This window comes from Apteryx rowi, unplaced genomic scaffold (genome assembly GCF_003343035.1).
Source record: "Apteryx rowi isolate R43461 unplaced genomic scaffold, aptRow1 scaffold_172, whole genome shotgun sequence".
Lineage (NCBI taxonomy): Eukaryota > Metazoa > Chordata > Aves > Apterygiformes > Apterygidae > Apteryx > Apteryx rowi.
Genome location: NW_020447997.1, coordinates 506,100 through 521,038, shown reverse-complemented (window position 1 = coordinate 521,038; position 14,939 = coordinate 506,100). Strand labels below are relative to the sequence as shown.

The window sequence follows — 14,939 nt, the reverse complement described above, 5'->3', positions numbered from 1 at the left end:
TGAATACAGAGAAATTCAACTAGTTTTTATTCTATTAATTTTATTTTATTTTTACTAGTAGATGTGCTTAAATTGAATTTGTGTTGAAATAGAAAATGTCTTTAAATGCAAATTGAAAGCAAATGCAGTAAAATTGAATGAGTCTCTATTGGCAGCGTGTGCTGGCCTGGTCTGGAGCAATGCCTATGCTAGTTGCCTGGCTGGCAGGTGCCTCTCAGAACTGGTAAAAGGCTATGTCGTAACTGCCAGCTCTTCAGTGGAGACATGCGTCCGAGTCTCTTTCCTTTATCCAGCTGCCATTTTTCTACAAAGTGTATAGGAATTTCCTATCTTTGTGGCTCCTTCCCCTCTGTGAAAGAGGGTTAAGATTGATCAACAGTTTCAAACGTTGGGGCAAAAGGCAGAAATGATAGAAATGCAATTTCTCTGTCTAGCTGTCTAAGCTTTGTTTCCTTAGGAAACCTGTCTAAGAGGCATGTCCTCATTTCAGCATTATGTTTTTTGCATTGCAAGTTCGGAGTGTTGCTCCAAGAAGTACTTAACTGCCTTCAGGCTCCAGCATGGTGAGTTGAGCCTCGGGGGGGTTTCTGTAGCCTAGCGTTCTGTGGGAGCTTGAGAAATGGGAGCAGTCACATTTTTCTTAATGGCAGTCACAAAGGAAGTGGAATAGGATCAACAGAGCTGGAAGTTGAGAAGTTTTGGTTTTAGCTGAAAGAGTAGGTCTACTTTGATAATTTATTCCAGAATCACCATCTCTACAAATGCACTGATTCTTCTGGAACACCCTAAAGGAAATAAGATTAACTGGTCAGGTTAGGCATGCATAATTTAGGGACCCACTGAATAAATGTGAGAATGAAGGAACTGTAATGTTAATGATTATGTTGGTGGTTTAAGAGATGGTGGAGGGGAAAAATGAGAGTTACAGGTATCCAGGGAGGTTTCATATGCTTCATTGCATGGAAGGCTGAATAATAATACATGACAACAGGATTTTTTTTATTTTTTCTGTAGCTCAGAAGAGGCAAGCTTCTTTCTATCAAGTATTGTAAAGTTTATTCTATATTTGTTTTTACCTGTCATCCTAGAAAGAATGCTAAAAGGAGTTTAACAAATGCTACTTGGCTAATTATGTTAATGGACATCTTGATAGGAGAAAAGGTGGTGACATTAAGTTGAGATTACCCAATAAATTCTAATTTGTTTGACAGCATACGGCAATAGGCTCTTAAGTGTATAGACCACTTTTGAAAATAGCCATAGACAGGCTTGACATTTTTTCCCCAGTTCAGGCTATCTGTAGATGGAACTATTCCTAGAAACTAATTGTAATTTATTAGATTCTTGCCTTGATTAGCATTCAGTGTGCTACAGTTGAACACTGCAGTTATTATAGTAGAAATACAGTTCAACAAGCGGGTATTAGCTAAGCCATTCAACTTGTCCTCTTCAGAACGAATTTAAAGTGGAAAAGACACTGTCGTCTTCTTATGGGGAGAATAAAAAATGACTTGCCCTATTAGTTTTACAAAAGATGTCCACAGTCTTGTTTGTGTTAAGAAGAAAATCCAGCTCTGTCCAAAAGAGGACTCTGCTGAGATCAGTTTAAAAAAATCAGTGTCTTTTTCTTACTTGGTGATGACATACAGGATCAGGCAGTGCAAAGAACAAATGTGTATCCATTAAGCTTAAGCATGGATAAAAATATCTAAGCAATTTGCAAAACAGTATTAATGTTATAGGATTGTAAAACATTGAAAATTCTTTCTAAGTAAGCTGTAGTACACTTGCTCTTCCTTGGCATTGGTATGACAGCTTCCTGTAAAACTGTAACTTTTTTGATTTAAAAAATATACCTACTCATCAACCCTTCTGATGTGTAGATAAAGATTGCTGATCTAAAATGAGTGGTTTTGTAGCTCTTCAGACCGAAGATAGAGACATCAGATTATTATTGTGTATTTATAGCTTCTTAACGAAACACAGGAGCATTTCCATCCGTGTGCATTACTCTTACAGATACGCTCTTCATGAAATCAGGCACCCATTTAATAAGTATTTACAAAACATGAAACCAATGTAAGTCGCACCTACAGAAGAGCTGTAGCCTGCTAAGTGTTTCATCCATCTCTAACTTAAATCTTACTCTTGTAAGTAGAATGATGTAATTTGAGCAGTGTGAATGTTGTTGAAAATACTAGTTCCTAAGTGGAAAAGAATCAAATTTGTTCAGTCAAAACAATCATGCTTGTTCGTTTTCATGAACAACTATTCCATTTTATTTTTGTTTTAAATTCATAACTGTTTGTTCACTATTTCTTGGTGTCTTAACACTTTGTACATGGATGCTGTATTGTTTCTAATATTTTCTTTCTAATATTTCAGAACTTTATTAGAGAGCAAGAACATCTGATTCACCCTTCTCTAATACAGTCTCTTGATTGACTTCTGTTACATATGCTGAATACTGAGTTCTCCCTCAGAAATTTTAAAGGAAAACAGTGTTTATGATAGATGTTCATCTCTTTAATGCAAAGCTTGATCAAATAGAGAGATAGAAGAGCCCAAGCTTTTCATGAATTAAAAATTAACCTTACATTTTCGTTTTCATTCAGATCTGTAGGAGGGACCTGCACTCTTGGCTTTGCCTCAAGCTAAACTGTGGCTAAATTATCATTAATACAAAGTATTGTGGAGACCATAAACTTGTTCAGCAAAAATGACAAATCAATAAAATCAATTAGATGAACTTGTTTAGGATAATTTTACTAGTCTCTCCTGAGATACTAGCTGGTTCTTCAAATACAAGCAGATTAGCTTGCTGGAAGCAACCTTGAGGTGTTTTTCCTGCAGAAGGATGACAGAATTCTGTCTGAGGTTTTCCAAAGTGCTGATGTCGAGTGCCCAATTGCTAGCAAAGATTCTTGCCTTTAGGCAGCAAGTTGTTCTATGAGAACAAAATCGATGCTGTTAAAATGTGTGTTATCTTGGTGTTATATTTGTGTGTTATTATTGGAGAGACTACTCTAACCCTTCGAAGATACTCATCTAGAGTCTAACTTGAAGTAGGCTATTTTTAAGAAGCTATTTTTTGTTTAAAAAGCCACCAACCTTAAACATGCTGATACTTTATTTCTTGCAATTCTAAAAGAAGGCTTCCTGGTGATCACTATTAATTACCTAGATTGGCTTATAGTTGAAACAAAAAAACATAAAAGTTTTACTTTATTCCATGATGTTGCCAAATAGTTAGCAGATATGTCACTTTGTGCCTTTAGAGGTGCCTCTTGGGTTGCAGGAGGGCTGCCTGGCCTACTTTCATTTTAATCGCTGAAAGGACATTGCACGATTTGATGCTGGCACTGTTCAGCTTTTACATTTCTGGCATGAAAACTGATCTTCTGAGTATGAGTTGCCTATTTTTTTTTTCTTTTTTTTTTTCTTGGAGGGCTGTTGGTATGAGGAAAGCAAAGAAAGATCAGTATAATGAATTTTGTCTCATCCTTTCAGGTCTTTTTAGTGTTGTCTTGGAATATTGGCATATTATTGCATTTACGGACTGCGGTGGCAGTAAGTAGCAAGCTCAGTCACATGGCAGCTGGTCAGTTTTCCTCGGCGCTGAACTTCAGTGCCAGCGCAGTCAGCTTTCCTTTGCAGTTCTTTGCATCACATCTTCCAATTTTTTCCAGAATGTCTTTTCCCAAGAAGCTGTCTTTCTTTCAAGGATCCAGTTCTAATTCTGCTGTATGGTTGCAGGAATCCACTTTTACCAGTTAGCTTATTCGTATTTTTTCTATTTACTTTTTCTCCTCTCCTCTTCTCTTTGCATTTGGTAGATTACTTTTCTCACTGGGAAATAATTGCTGTATAACATGTGATCTGGCACTTCTTGATCTTTACAGCATATATGTCCCTTTGTATAGGAAAAAAGAAAGAGATTTTCAGGTACACAAATGAGAATTAGGTATCCAAAACATCAGATTTTTATAAGAAGTATGTGCTAAACTATTTTTTTTTTTTAAGTTTCCTCTTTGATTGCCAGTAGAGGTTTTATGGCACAGATCAGATTTGTGGATGCTGATGAACAACATTTCCCTTGGCTTCCTGCTGACTGTTTTAAATTCCATAGTTTTGCAAGTCTGTTGTTGAGCCTCCACTGTAAGTACTGGTGAAGGCTACAGTAGGGCCATTGGTAAATGCATGGTGAATTTTTAGTGTAAGAGTGTTGGAAAAAGCCATTAACTGATCAGAGTGCCGGAAGAACAGACCTCTTCAACTGAGTCCGGTAATTGGGATGTGACTGGAGGCAGCTGACACCGATGTTAGGCAGGCTCTGCTTTTTGCATTGGAAGCAGAGGAGAGTTGTTCTGCAGCATTATCTGAGATGGACTGTTGCTAGATCCTCTTTTTCCCCTATTTCTGTCTCCAGTGGCAGAGGTCCTAATCCCTGCTGGAACCATGGTAAGACAGGTAACAATCTAGCACTTTCTTCTTGGGAAAACACCTGCTACAGGACAATTTGGACAGTTATGGCTTTTCTCAAGAACACAGACTACGTGGAAATAAGTTTGCAGGTGCTTGGGATGAAGAATGCTCCACACTGTACAAATGTGTTTGTCTTCAAATTCCCTCCCAGCTTCCTAGACCCGTACAGCATAGATAATTTTTACAAGAAGGCCATAAATTCTGAACATTCAGACTGTCTTGTCAAAAAGGCTTCATAAAAACTGCAGGAAAAGTTAATAACTAACATAGCTGGCTATTCCTCTGTAGAGCTGTACAAACTACATTTCACTGTCGCAGGACTTTACTGTCATAAATGTGATCTCCTAAATATACTTTAAAAATGTCCAATCTCTTATCCCTAAGATTAGGATGAGAGAGAGAGAGAGAGGAAGGCTTACCTTGGGCTGGCTGCAGTGGTTCCTGCTTCCAGCCTCTGCCGTACCGTTTGCTCGCACTGCCTGCCTCTGCAGGAGGGTCGGCTGAGCTGTTCACGAAGCATTTGCTGAAACACTGCATGTGTTTTACCTTAAAAACAGAGCCTTTAAGTAACAGCACTGATGTTGTCCCTCTTTGCAAATTGGAGCCCTCCATTTTGGTACTAATTCTGCAGTTCTAGATCAATGTAACTTCACTCATAATCAAAATAAGGCTTATTTTGACTGTATCTTTCTAACAAAGTCTTTCTGTTTTGGAAAACTCCTTTTTTGGAAGGAGTGGGGAGGAAATTACTTGGTATTCCTCATAGCAGGTTGGTCAGAGGAAAGTTAAATAGCCTAATCTGTTACCTTAAATCACAAGCTGAAGTCTGAGAACTATTTATAAATTGTTTTCCCCTTAAAGATGGCCAAAATGTGTGGAAGAGCTTTAACTCCTTTCCCATTGCCTGTCGAGCCTCGCAGGCGAGCAGCTGGCGTGTTCAGTGTGCAGCCGTTCCCCAGGGCTGTTTGCAACATGGCAAAAGAACTGTTGCTTTGGCTGTCAACACTTCTTATCCTGTTCCTCTTTCTGCACTCGAGAACAGTTATAGTTATATTCTTGTGCACTGTGGTCTAAATTTTTCTTCGGAATAGCAAATGTTATTCTGTATTGATCAGGGAAGTAGTTAGGGCTAGGTTGAAAATATTCATGTTGCCCAAAACTGAGTGCCAACTTATTTTTATTATGTGTGGGAGCAAAAAAGGGACTTTTAAAATTCTTCTTAAACTGTGGTGAAATTTATAGATGGATTGGAATGAGCCAGGAATGGTTAGAGGTTTAAAAATTATAACCCATAACAAATGGTCAAAGAAACTGATGTTAATTAGATCTGGAAGGGAAAATGCTAAGGTAGCATGTAGAAAAAGTGTTCCAACATAAATAATAGTTCATCATCCCTGTATAGCAAAACTTACATGTTCACTGAGGAAGGGGCAGTTAAAATTGTCTTGATTTGCAGGAAAGTAGTTGAGATAGTTGAGCACTGAGACAAGTGAATCAAGGAGCTTGTGGAGTTGTCTTTGTTGCTGGTAGATGAACCTGTTAAGGATATGTTAAACGTTGCAGCAGGCGGGCTATCTGCATCGCTTCGTAAATAAGACTGGAGAATAGTAATAGAAACTTTCTTAATTTCCTTTCTTACTCCCCCGCTCTTGTTGAAACCGAGACAAGGTTTTTTGACAAGTAAGTCATCATCTGTAAAAGCTCACATCTGTTGGATCGCACGCAGTGAGGACAAGACTGGTTTTGTCCTCCTCTCTCCCTCTCTGCTGCTAGTGTCTGTCATGTCCCCGGCCTCCGCGAGTGGGGACCTCCAGCTCCTTTCCACATGGTCTTACCATGGTGTCTGTGCGTTAGTTCTGCTATAGGTAGCTACTTCTGTCATCTGTAAAGGCGTAAAAGCAGGCTCTGAACTGAAACTCTGCGTTCTGTTTTGGGTGCTTTTGTTTTGTGCTCGCTGCATCTCATCGTAGTAGACTACTATCTACCATGTTTTCTGTGTGTGTGTTTTTTTTTTTTTTTTTTTTTTAATGAAACATTGCAACTTTCACTTTCCTCTGACAAGAAGGGGAGACGGATCACTAGTTCAAGCAAAGGATCAATGATCGTTATGGTTTAGGGAGACCAAGTTAACTACATTGCTTAGTTTTCAAGGGAGGAAAAGAGAGCGCTTGATCGGGCAGCAAGGCCACATGACAGGCAGCTGAAAGTAATTAGGTGGGCAGGGGTTGTGCAGCCAGCAGCCTTGCGCATCAGGGCAAATCTTAGAGCTGTTGTTCTAAAATACACTGTTCTTATTTTCTCTCTCTGCTGATACCAACTGTAGATGAAAAGCAGCTCTTTTTCCATGACTATGGTATTCAAGATATCTGAGCTGTGTCAGGAAACTCACTGCTGAAGTACACTTGAAAAACTACAGATCCATTTGCTGTTATTAAGCTGAGGTATGTAAATGCTTTCTCTTGTTTATTTTCATAAGATTTATTACATTATTTTTCTTGAGCTGACAGTTTTTCTATGACCAACTCTTACTGTGTTAAGAGCTTCAAAAAAATGATTTGCTGTACTTCTGACAAATGCACTTAAATATTTTTATTTTGAGTGCGTTCAGCATTATTGAATCCTCCTTTTCTAGAGGGGAAAATAAACAAAATTGTGAAGTATACTGTTTTATGTAAAACGTATTCTTCGGATTTAAATGACAAACAAAAGTGCAGCTCTTTGGTATATCTTTGTCATTGTTTTTTGCTGCCTGGGTTTGGCAGTTGGTAAATGTTTGGAGCATGAACCAGTCATGGTTGATGTGAACTGGAAGGGTTTGTGAGAGTGCTGGTAGCAAAAATAGCAGGGGGCTCTAACAGGGTATGGAAAGAGGATGTTCCCTCTGGAGTGGTATCAAAGTTTAAGAGCAAAAAACCCAGACAGTGCTGTTTTAATTATCTTGGATTCAGTCTCAGGCCAGTGCCGTACACCGGGAAGGTGCTTCTGGTTCATACAAGTACTGTTCTAGGTTAGGTGAGTTGGATTTAATCTCTTCGTAGGAGACTGAGGGAAAGACATCTCCTTGGTTTAAAGACAAACCTTGGTAAGTTTATCACTGAGATTAAAAGAAATGACTGCAACGGCCAGTGTCTGGATTGAGTAACAATGAGATGCCCTTTCTGGTCCCACGCTGTCAGCTGGCATTTCTTAGTGTGGTTATATAAAACCTGTCCTATAGTTAGAGGGTGGAATTAGATCTGGATAGCAAAGTATGCTGTGCAAATAACATCTTATAATACAGAGCAAAGTAACTCAGTATTTCTAAATGTTGTGCTGCTTGAACCTTTCTTTTTCCTGCATTTACATCCTATGCTCTCATTACCATATATAAAGATAAATTATACCTAATAAACAATTAACATTATGTTAGTGAGACTCTGCATGTCCTTGAAGATCTATGCTAGTAGATTTTGGTGCAGGCTTGGACCTTCTGGGCAAAAGGAGATGACTTCTGAAAGGAAGCATTCTGCTGTATGCTGGTGGTAGGGTGTGTGTTGAATCGCTGCATTTTATAAAAATTTCTTGAGGAAATCTGGGCAAATAACATGATTTTTACTGATGGGCTAAAACGTAAAATGGAGGAGGAAAGAAATGAGTTATGCTGACACTACAGTGTAAACTTTCATTTTGTATTTTGTCCTTGAAAACTTTCTGTGCTGAGTCTACCCAAACACTTTTGGTTCAGGCTGACTTGCACTTTAAACCAAAACAGAATTTTATACATGTGTTTTGTTGTTGTTAAATAAGGTCAATTTTGAAACAAGAAGGCAAATTGGCTCACTTCTGAAGATGCCAGGCCAGACTATTCGCTCATTTTTCCTAAACTATGTTGTGGCAGTTTTTCAGAACTTCCATCCCTCTATTCATTTTTACCACACTATTTAGTACACTGGACCCAATTTAACAAATAACTTCAGTCTTCCCAGGATTGCATTTTTTTCAGCTTTTTTTTTTTTTTTTTTTTTTTTTTTTTTTTTTTTTTTTTTTTTTTTTTTTTTTTTTTTTTTTTTTTTTTTTTTTTTTTTTTTTTTTGTGGTTGTTTTAGCAGGATTCTTGAAATCTAGTTCCTTCAGTGTGGTGGTGTTTTTAACTGGATTGCACACCAGTGTGTTTGCTCTCGTGTGGTAAGTGATAAAAGGAAAAAAATGGTTTGTTATACAGTCTGTTGTTCTTTTCTAACTAAAAAACATGGCCTGCAAAGAACCATGAAAGCTCATCTAGTTCATATGCCTTTCTTAATCATTTAGTAGTGGTTTCAGTCTGAAAATTAATTATGGAAAAGGAAATATGGGGGATGGATGTTGTTACTGTATTTTGTATCTCATCGGGAAGAAACTAGAAACTGCCCATCTGATTACACTGCCATCCCAAGCATGAGTTCATAATCGGGCATCCTTTCTAGCCTAAGTATTTGTCAGTGTGTTTCTAAACGAGGTTGCAGGACAAAACTTCCAGCTTTTGCAGGCTGTAAATAACCAGGGAGGAATTGTTCAGAGAACAGAAAACGGTATTCTCCACCACTTCTGTGGCAAAGTCACAAGACTTTCCCAGAGTTGTAACTGATGTCTTGCATAAAGTATCTTAAGACAATTTCTCTAGTCCTGATCGTCACCCCTTGCCCTAGGTTTGTGAGGACAAGGTGACAAATTCATAAATGTAGCTACACAAATATGTCTTCTTGCTGTTTCATTACAAATATCTACAGCATGTGAAAAAGCTTAAATAAAATAACTGTGAACAAAGCTTTTAGTAAACACTGATGCTTGACTTGCTGGAATTTTTTTCCTGTGCTGTGCTGGATAGATTGGTTATCCTATTTGCTTCACTGTGGTTTATTGTTGTTAAATAATGCTTTTCAATTATTGCATTACAAGTGTAAGTTGGATGTTCCATGTTTTAGAAGCTATTTCTAGCACATTCCAGGGTAGAGATTTTTTTTTTAGAATTTAGTGTAATAGCTTAAGTTATTTAAAAATTAACTTTTGATAGTGTTGGGATTCTATTATTTGAAACAAGGCAAGATTTTAGCATGTGGTGTTGCCCCTCTTTCCCCTCCCATACTCCCATGGGGTTTTGGTGTATTTGCTGTGTTCCAGCATGTATGTTAAAGCAGCCTAAGTAATTAAGCCTGGTAAAAACAAACTAGGAAACTAATTCAGTTAGGAATTTGTTAATCCTGAAAATAAGAAGGTCTTCAAAGAGAAATTGTAAATTTTGTGCCCTTTTTTTATTTTATTTAATTGTAAAAAGACAATCAACGCAAGTTCTGAAACTACACAGAATTTAACAATGAAATCAAAACATCCTACAAGCAGTTCCTAAGAGGAAGACCTGGACCAGATCCTAGGAGAATCAAGGAAATGAGCTGCAGTCAAAGGGAAGCAGAAATAACTTTTTAAGGAGAAAAACTTAGAGTAACTTTTCCTTGGTCTATAAAGTTTGGCTTCATAACCAGGAAATAATTTAGCTCCTGCTTCTGAATTTTGTGAAGGGCGTGTGTCATAGGAATAAAGTCTCTTTGCAGAAATTTAATTTTGATATAGTATGGTGCAACTGTTGACATAAATAGAAGCAGAATGGTGATCTTTGAGTTGGGAATTCTCTCAGAGTGAGTCTTGGTAGGTGTGTGTTAGCATAGCTCCACTAAAATCAGTGGGGCTGTACTGATTAATGCTAACCGAGATTTTCTTTTTCACTTACTGAAGTTGTTTTTATTGTAATTTTACTGCTAGATATTTATTTCCTTCTATAAGAAATCATATGCACTGATTTGAAGTCAACCAAACACTGCAAACTAAAGTCAGTGTTTTATTAGAAGATGAAACAGCACTGCCTATTTTAGTAGTCTTTCGAAATAGAAACTTTGTTGGATGGTGCATTGCATGCTCTCAGCTTCTTGTGACTTGTAGATAGAAATCTGTAGCTGAAAAGATTTTTTCATACCTACTTGCCCTTTATATCCTATGTTGCATTTTAGAGGTGTGGTGCCTTTCTTAGTCATATTGTAGAATATATGAGTTACTAATAAATCACTACGTGAGGTTAGGTTGTTACAGTTAACTTGAGATTTTCTGACCCTTACTACTGAATTTCATACTTGCTGTTCAGTTAGGAAAGCAGACTGAATCCACCGTGATGTGAAAACTGCATATGAGATTCTTTGATGTACTTTTTTATATAGGAACTGCTGGGATCAATTAGAGAAATCTGATGACTGGTAGTTTGTTTTCTTAGAATAACTTTGTATATTTGTTCTGAAACACAGGTTATAGAGGTGCACCCTTGTGCCTCAGTTGAGCTGTAAGCTCACTGTTGCTAAGCTGTTGCTTAGCTATAGCAGAAACATTCTGAAAATTTTAATTGAAGTTTTGTGGGGGAGAGGTAGGAAATCTCCAGTTATTGTATGCCAATTCTCTTCGTTAAAGCAAAACTTAGGGAAACTGCATGTCTGCATAAAATTTTAAGAAAGAATTCTCGAGGAAGGCATCTGCAGCATGAAAAACCCTGGCAACAGCCGCCAGCTTTCAGCCAGGGTGCTCTTCTGCAGCCCGCTTGGTGCCTGCAAGCAGAGAATAACTGGTACAAATAACACAGACAAAGGGTGGCACCAGGCTTGTGATTCTCTTTGCTGTCTTTGCAAGGCTCATGCATGCCCCCATGAGAAGAATTAGTGTAAGAACTCATTTGCTGTGCCGAGTATCTGAACTGTCTTTGCTGTGTATCAAGGTTGAATTATAATTCACATAAGAATATGGGATTCTGATCAGAGTAGCAAGATGAATAGTGTTGGCAACTTGGGTTGAAAAACAACAGGCTTTTTGAATGGAAGCTTTGTGTTGTGCTGTTCAGCCCGCTTAATCGGTGCTTCTTTTGAATTATGCCTTCCCTGAGGCTCTAGAAAAGAAGCTGTGCTGGGACACGGGTTGAGGCAAACATTTTGCCAAAAGACTGTCTAAACATTTTGGCAGACTGCAGACCCTCAGTAGAAAGCCTGGACAGTGTTAATGTCTGTTGTAGTTCTGCAACTGTACAAGTAAAAGATTTCGTGACTTGTTGAAGGAGTGGGCTGACTTCTGAATTCTTATGAAAAAGTATACTGTAGTTTTAGCTTTGCTTTGTGAGGAAAAGATTGAGTGTTACCTTTGAGCTGCAAACAGTGCTCCAAAGATGACTCTGTCCTGCTGTGACAGATCAAGACTTCTGCTTTTCTGTTGCATGTTAATAACTTCTCGAAGAGAAGAAGTAGGTGCCTGACTACGGCCTGTGTCCGTTTCAGGCAGAAATGGTGTTTTATTACGGAGCAAGCAAATTATACCCAGAGTACGCTCAGTAAATTATTTCTAAACTTCTTATAGCATTTACGAAACATGAAAGCGTCATGCATGCTAATTGGTTTCCAGACATACATTTTCTAAAAAACACTGCACAGAACTGGCTGAAGAGACATCTCTGAGACAGCGGCTGTTACAGGCTCTGAATTCAAGGGTTCAGGCCCTTCTTGAGACCCTTTGAGAGTAGATTATTCAAATAAGAGGCCCACTTCTCCATTTCTTTGATGCCAGCCCGCAAGGCTCTGACTTTATCCACGTCATGGTGGTTGCCAGCATAATCTCTAGTTGGCCCAGTGAGCTTAGCACCTGCAAGACTGCTTCTGTCGAGAGCTTGTGATTTGTCAGAGTTTGGCAGAAGTGGATGCTTGCTGTGAGCCTCAGTTTTGTCGGTCTGGCCACCTCCTTCCATCCCCATCCGCATGCACCCATTCCCTGCTCTGCATCTCTGACTGTCCCTCTTACTTCAAGTCTGAGCATGTTGGATTCTAGATTAAGGAATAGGAAGAACAGACTTTCTAGTTAGTAGAGAGGGTATTTCTCAGCTGGCAGTTTCCCTTATTTTCCCACAGATATTTATAAACTTATTTTGCCTTTTTTGCTGGATCCATTTAAGAAACCTTTCTGATTGAATATTTCCACAAATAACTTCTTAGTATTCCTAATGTCATGTCCAATATTCGTAAATAATACAGATTTTCCAGCTCATCACAAATGGATATTGATTAGTTGCTCAGTCAATAACTTTGATAGCCAGTAATTTTTCTGAGGAAAAGGCTGTCAGCCTGAGACAGGACCCTTTCACTCGTGGCTGGAAGCGTGACCTGAGCCATCAGTCGTGCTCCAGAAGGGTTAGAGTGCCTGGCAGTGAGCTGTTTTCCTGTTATTTGGCAAATGTAGACAGAATAACTTCTGGTGGACTTAAAAATCTTTGGACACTTCTATGTCATCTAAGCAATGAGAAAATTGTGAAGCCACCAAGAAATAAATAGCCAGACCAGCATTCAGGAAATGCTATATGCTGCTTCCCCCACCTCACCCTCTGCCCCTCAGTGGTTGAACTAAATCAAATAACTTGCTCCAAAAATAAGGACATATTGTAACGTTGTAGAAAAGCAATAATGCTAAGGAATAGTGGCAGCTGGCAAAAAGCAAAGTAACTTTTGTTGCATCTTCCAATCAAAAATCTCAATTAGCAAGGAGCAGTTTACCTCCTAAAAGAACAAGAGAAACAAGTATTTCCAAATCCAAAGGATGAGAAGAGTGGATTAAATTCTGCACTGAAACTCTTTCCTGCCCCACCCCTTTCATATGCTTACTCACAGCTTATTAAGTGAATTATGCAGTTTTGTTTTATAGTCCAATTTGTATCATATTTGTGTGGATTTCAGATTTATGTAGCAGTGATTGGTAGGTATCTTCGGGTTGTCTGTTGCCGACCTTCCCCATAGACTCTTAATGACCTAATCACGATCATTTATCTCTGGCAGATCGTTTCCCTCTAATGGAGTATGCATCCTGTAGCCTTCATGAGTTTGGCGGTGTGACCTTTTGGAGAGACATTATCTGTATTCCAGATATCTGTCTTCCAAAACAAGGTAAAAGACAGCTGAGAACTTTCCTACCCTGGAGGAGTGAAACTATATATACATTTTTAAAGAATATTTTCCTCTGGCTGTTTACGGAGTGTGTGCTTTGAGGGACATAAACAAAGAACCTGGCCTTACTACTGTGTATGGCAGTCTACTGAATCATCCACAGAGGCTGAGCATAAAATCTAATGCTTTCTTTAGCATGAGTGCATGCACACATGTTCTCTGAGATATCACTATGCTCATATTCTAACTGTGCATGTTGTTTTCTTTTTCAGTTTTTAGATTTTTACCTTTTCCTATCCCTTGTACTCTGCTTTCTCATTTGTCTGCTTATTCCAGCTATCTGCTGGAGATTTCTATCTCCAGGAAAACGCAATCAATGCTTAAAGACGTGCTCAGTTCCTGTAATGCTGTGTGATTCTTAGTACCTTCTTTATCTTTCAGTGGCTGTTTCTGATGGCTGAACTAGGAGTACACCCTTTTTCCTTACTCTCGTGGAGTCCTGTCAGTTTGCTGAATGGGTGGGTGGGCAGTCTTCTGGATGTTTCCTTGCTTTTGTGTATATGAACAGCTCTGTGGGTGAAATCCTGGCAGCTCCTGTGTTGTGGGCTCAGGTACATGGAGCTCTGTGAGGAGCTGGATACGGCCATCCTGAATGGCCTGACCTCCCCTTGGAGAGGGAGCTCACCAGCATGAGATTTGCGGAGAGTTTTAGGCCAGTGAGCTGTAATGAGGCCGAGAGGTATCAGCCTGTCCTAGGAAATCTGTGTCCATCTGTCCGAAGGTCTGACACAGTATCTTTGAGACCATTTGGCCGCACTGAAATTGTAAACCTCTGTGATACTCTTAATTTCTTCTTGTAACCTTCTAGCCTTATTTCTCCACCAGCACGTTTGTATAAACTGCACTTCTGCTCTTGTTGCTCTTGGTGACTATATACTTTTCTCATCTCTCAGCCAGACTCATTAAGTTGAAAGGGTTGGAAATTATGTGCAAGTCTATGTATGACTATGTCACTCTAATATTATGAAGAGCAAATACAGTGTTGTGATGTGCTGCACATATTAAGTTGAAGTTGTAGGTAAGCCATGAGCTGGGTCCTTCCTGAAGCAGTTAGAATTGGCAAATTAAGGAAAGATGCCTGGTCTCACTTGGAGTTTCACATTTATAAGTTAGTGAAAAGTATGGCTTGATACCTTGTGATGCATTACGGCTCAATGACCTTAACAGAGGAACAGCTGAATGGCTGAGGAAAGAGTAAGCAGTATGGAGCTGTTTTTAAAAAAATCTTTGCTTTGTCTACTCTGGTGCTTACTCGCATGCATGACCATTGCTTCACTGCTAGAACCTGAAAGTGGCTGCTGGTGGGGGTTCAGAGAGGTAACCTGGGAGGCAGAAGCTCTTGTTCTCACAAAAAACACAGCTCTTCTCAAAGAGTTTAACTGTTTTCACCAGACACTTTTGCAAATCCTTATTTAGCTACAGCCTTTTC

General features: G+C 38.9%; 1 protein-coding gene across 3 annotated transcripts in view; it reads left to right on the top strand.

Moving 5' to 3' along the window:
* The first annotated feature begins 6,808 nt into the window (after nt 1-6,808).
* Nucleotides 6,809-14,939, top strand: part of RAB27A (RAB27A, member RAS oncogene family) — a 33,146-nt gene continuing 25,015 nt past the window's right edge. Inside the window, exons 1-3 of one of the 3 annotated variants that reach the window (XM_026060854.1) lie at nt 6,809-6,926; nt 8,570-8,648; nt 13,343-13,450. The gene's annotated coding sequence lies outside the window, so the exon portion shown is untranslated. The remainder of the gene's footprint in view (nt 6,927-8,569; nt 8,649-13,342; nt 13,451-14,939) is intronic. The other 2 variants (XM_026060852.1, XM_026060853.1) reach the window with 2 other exon arrangements.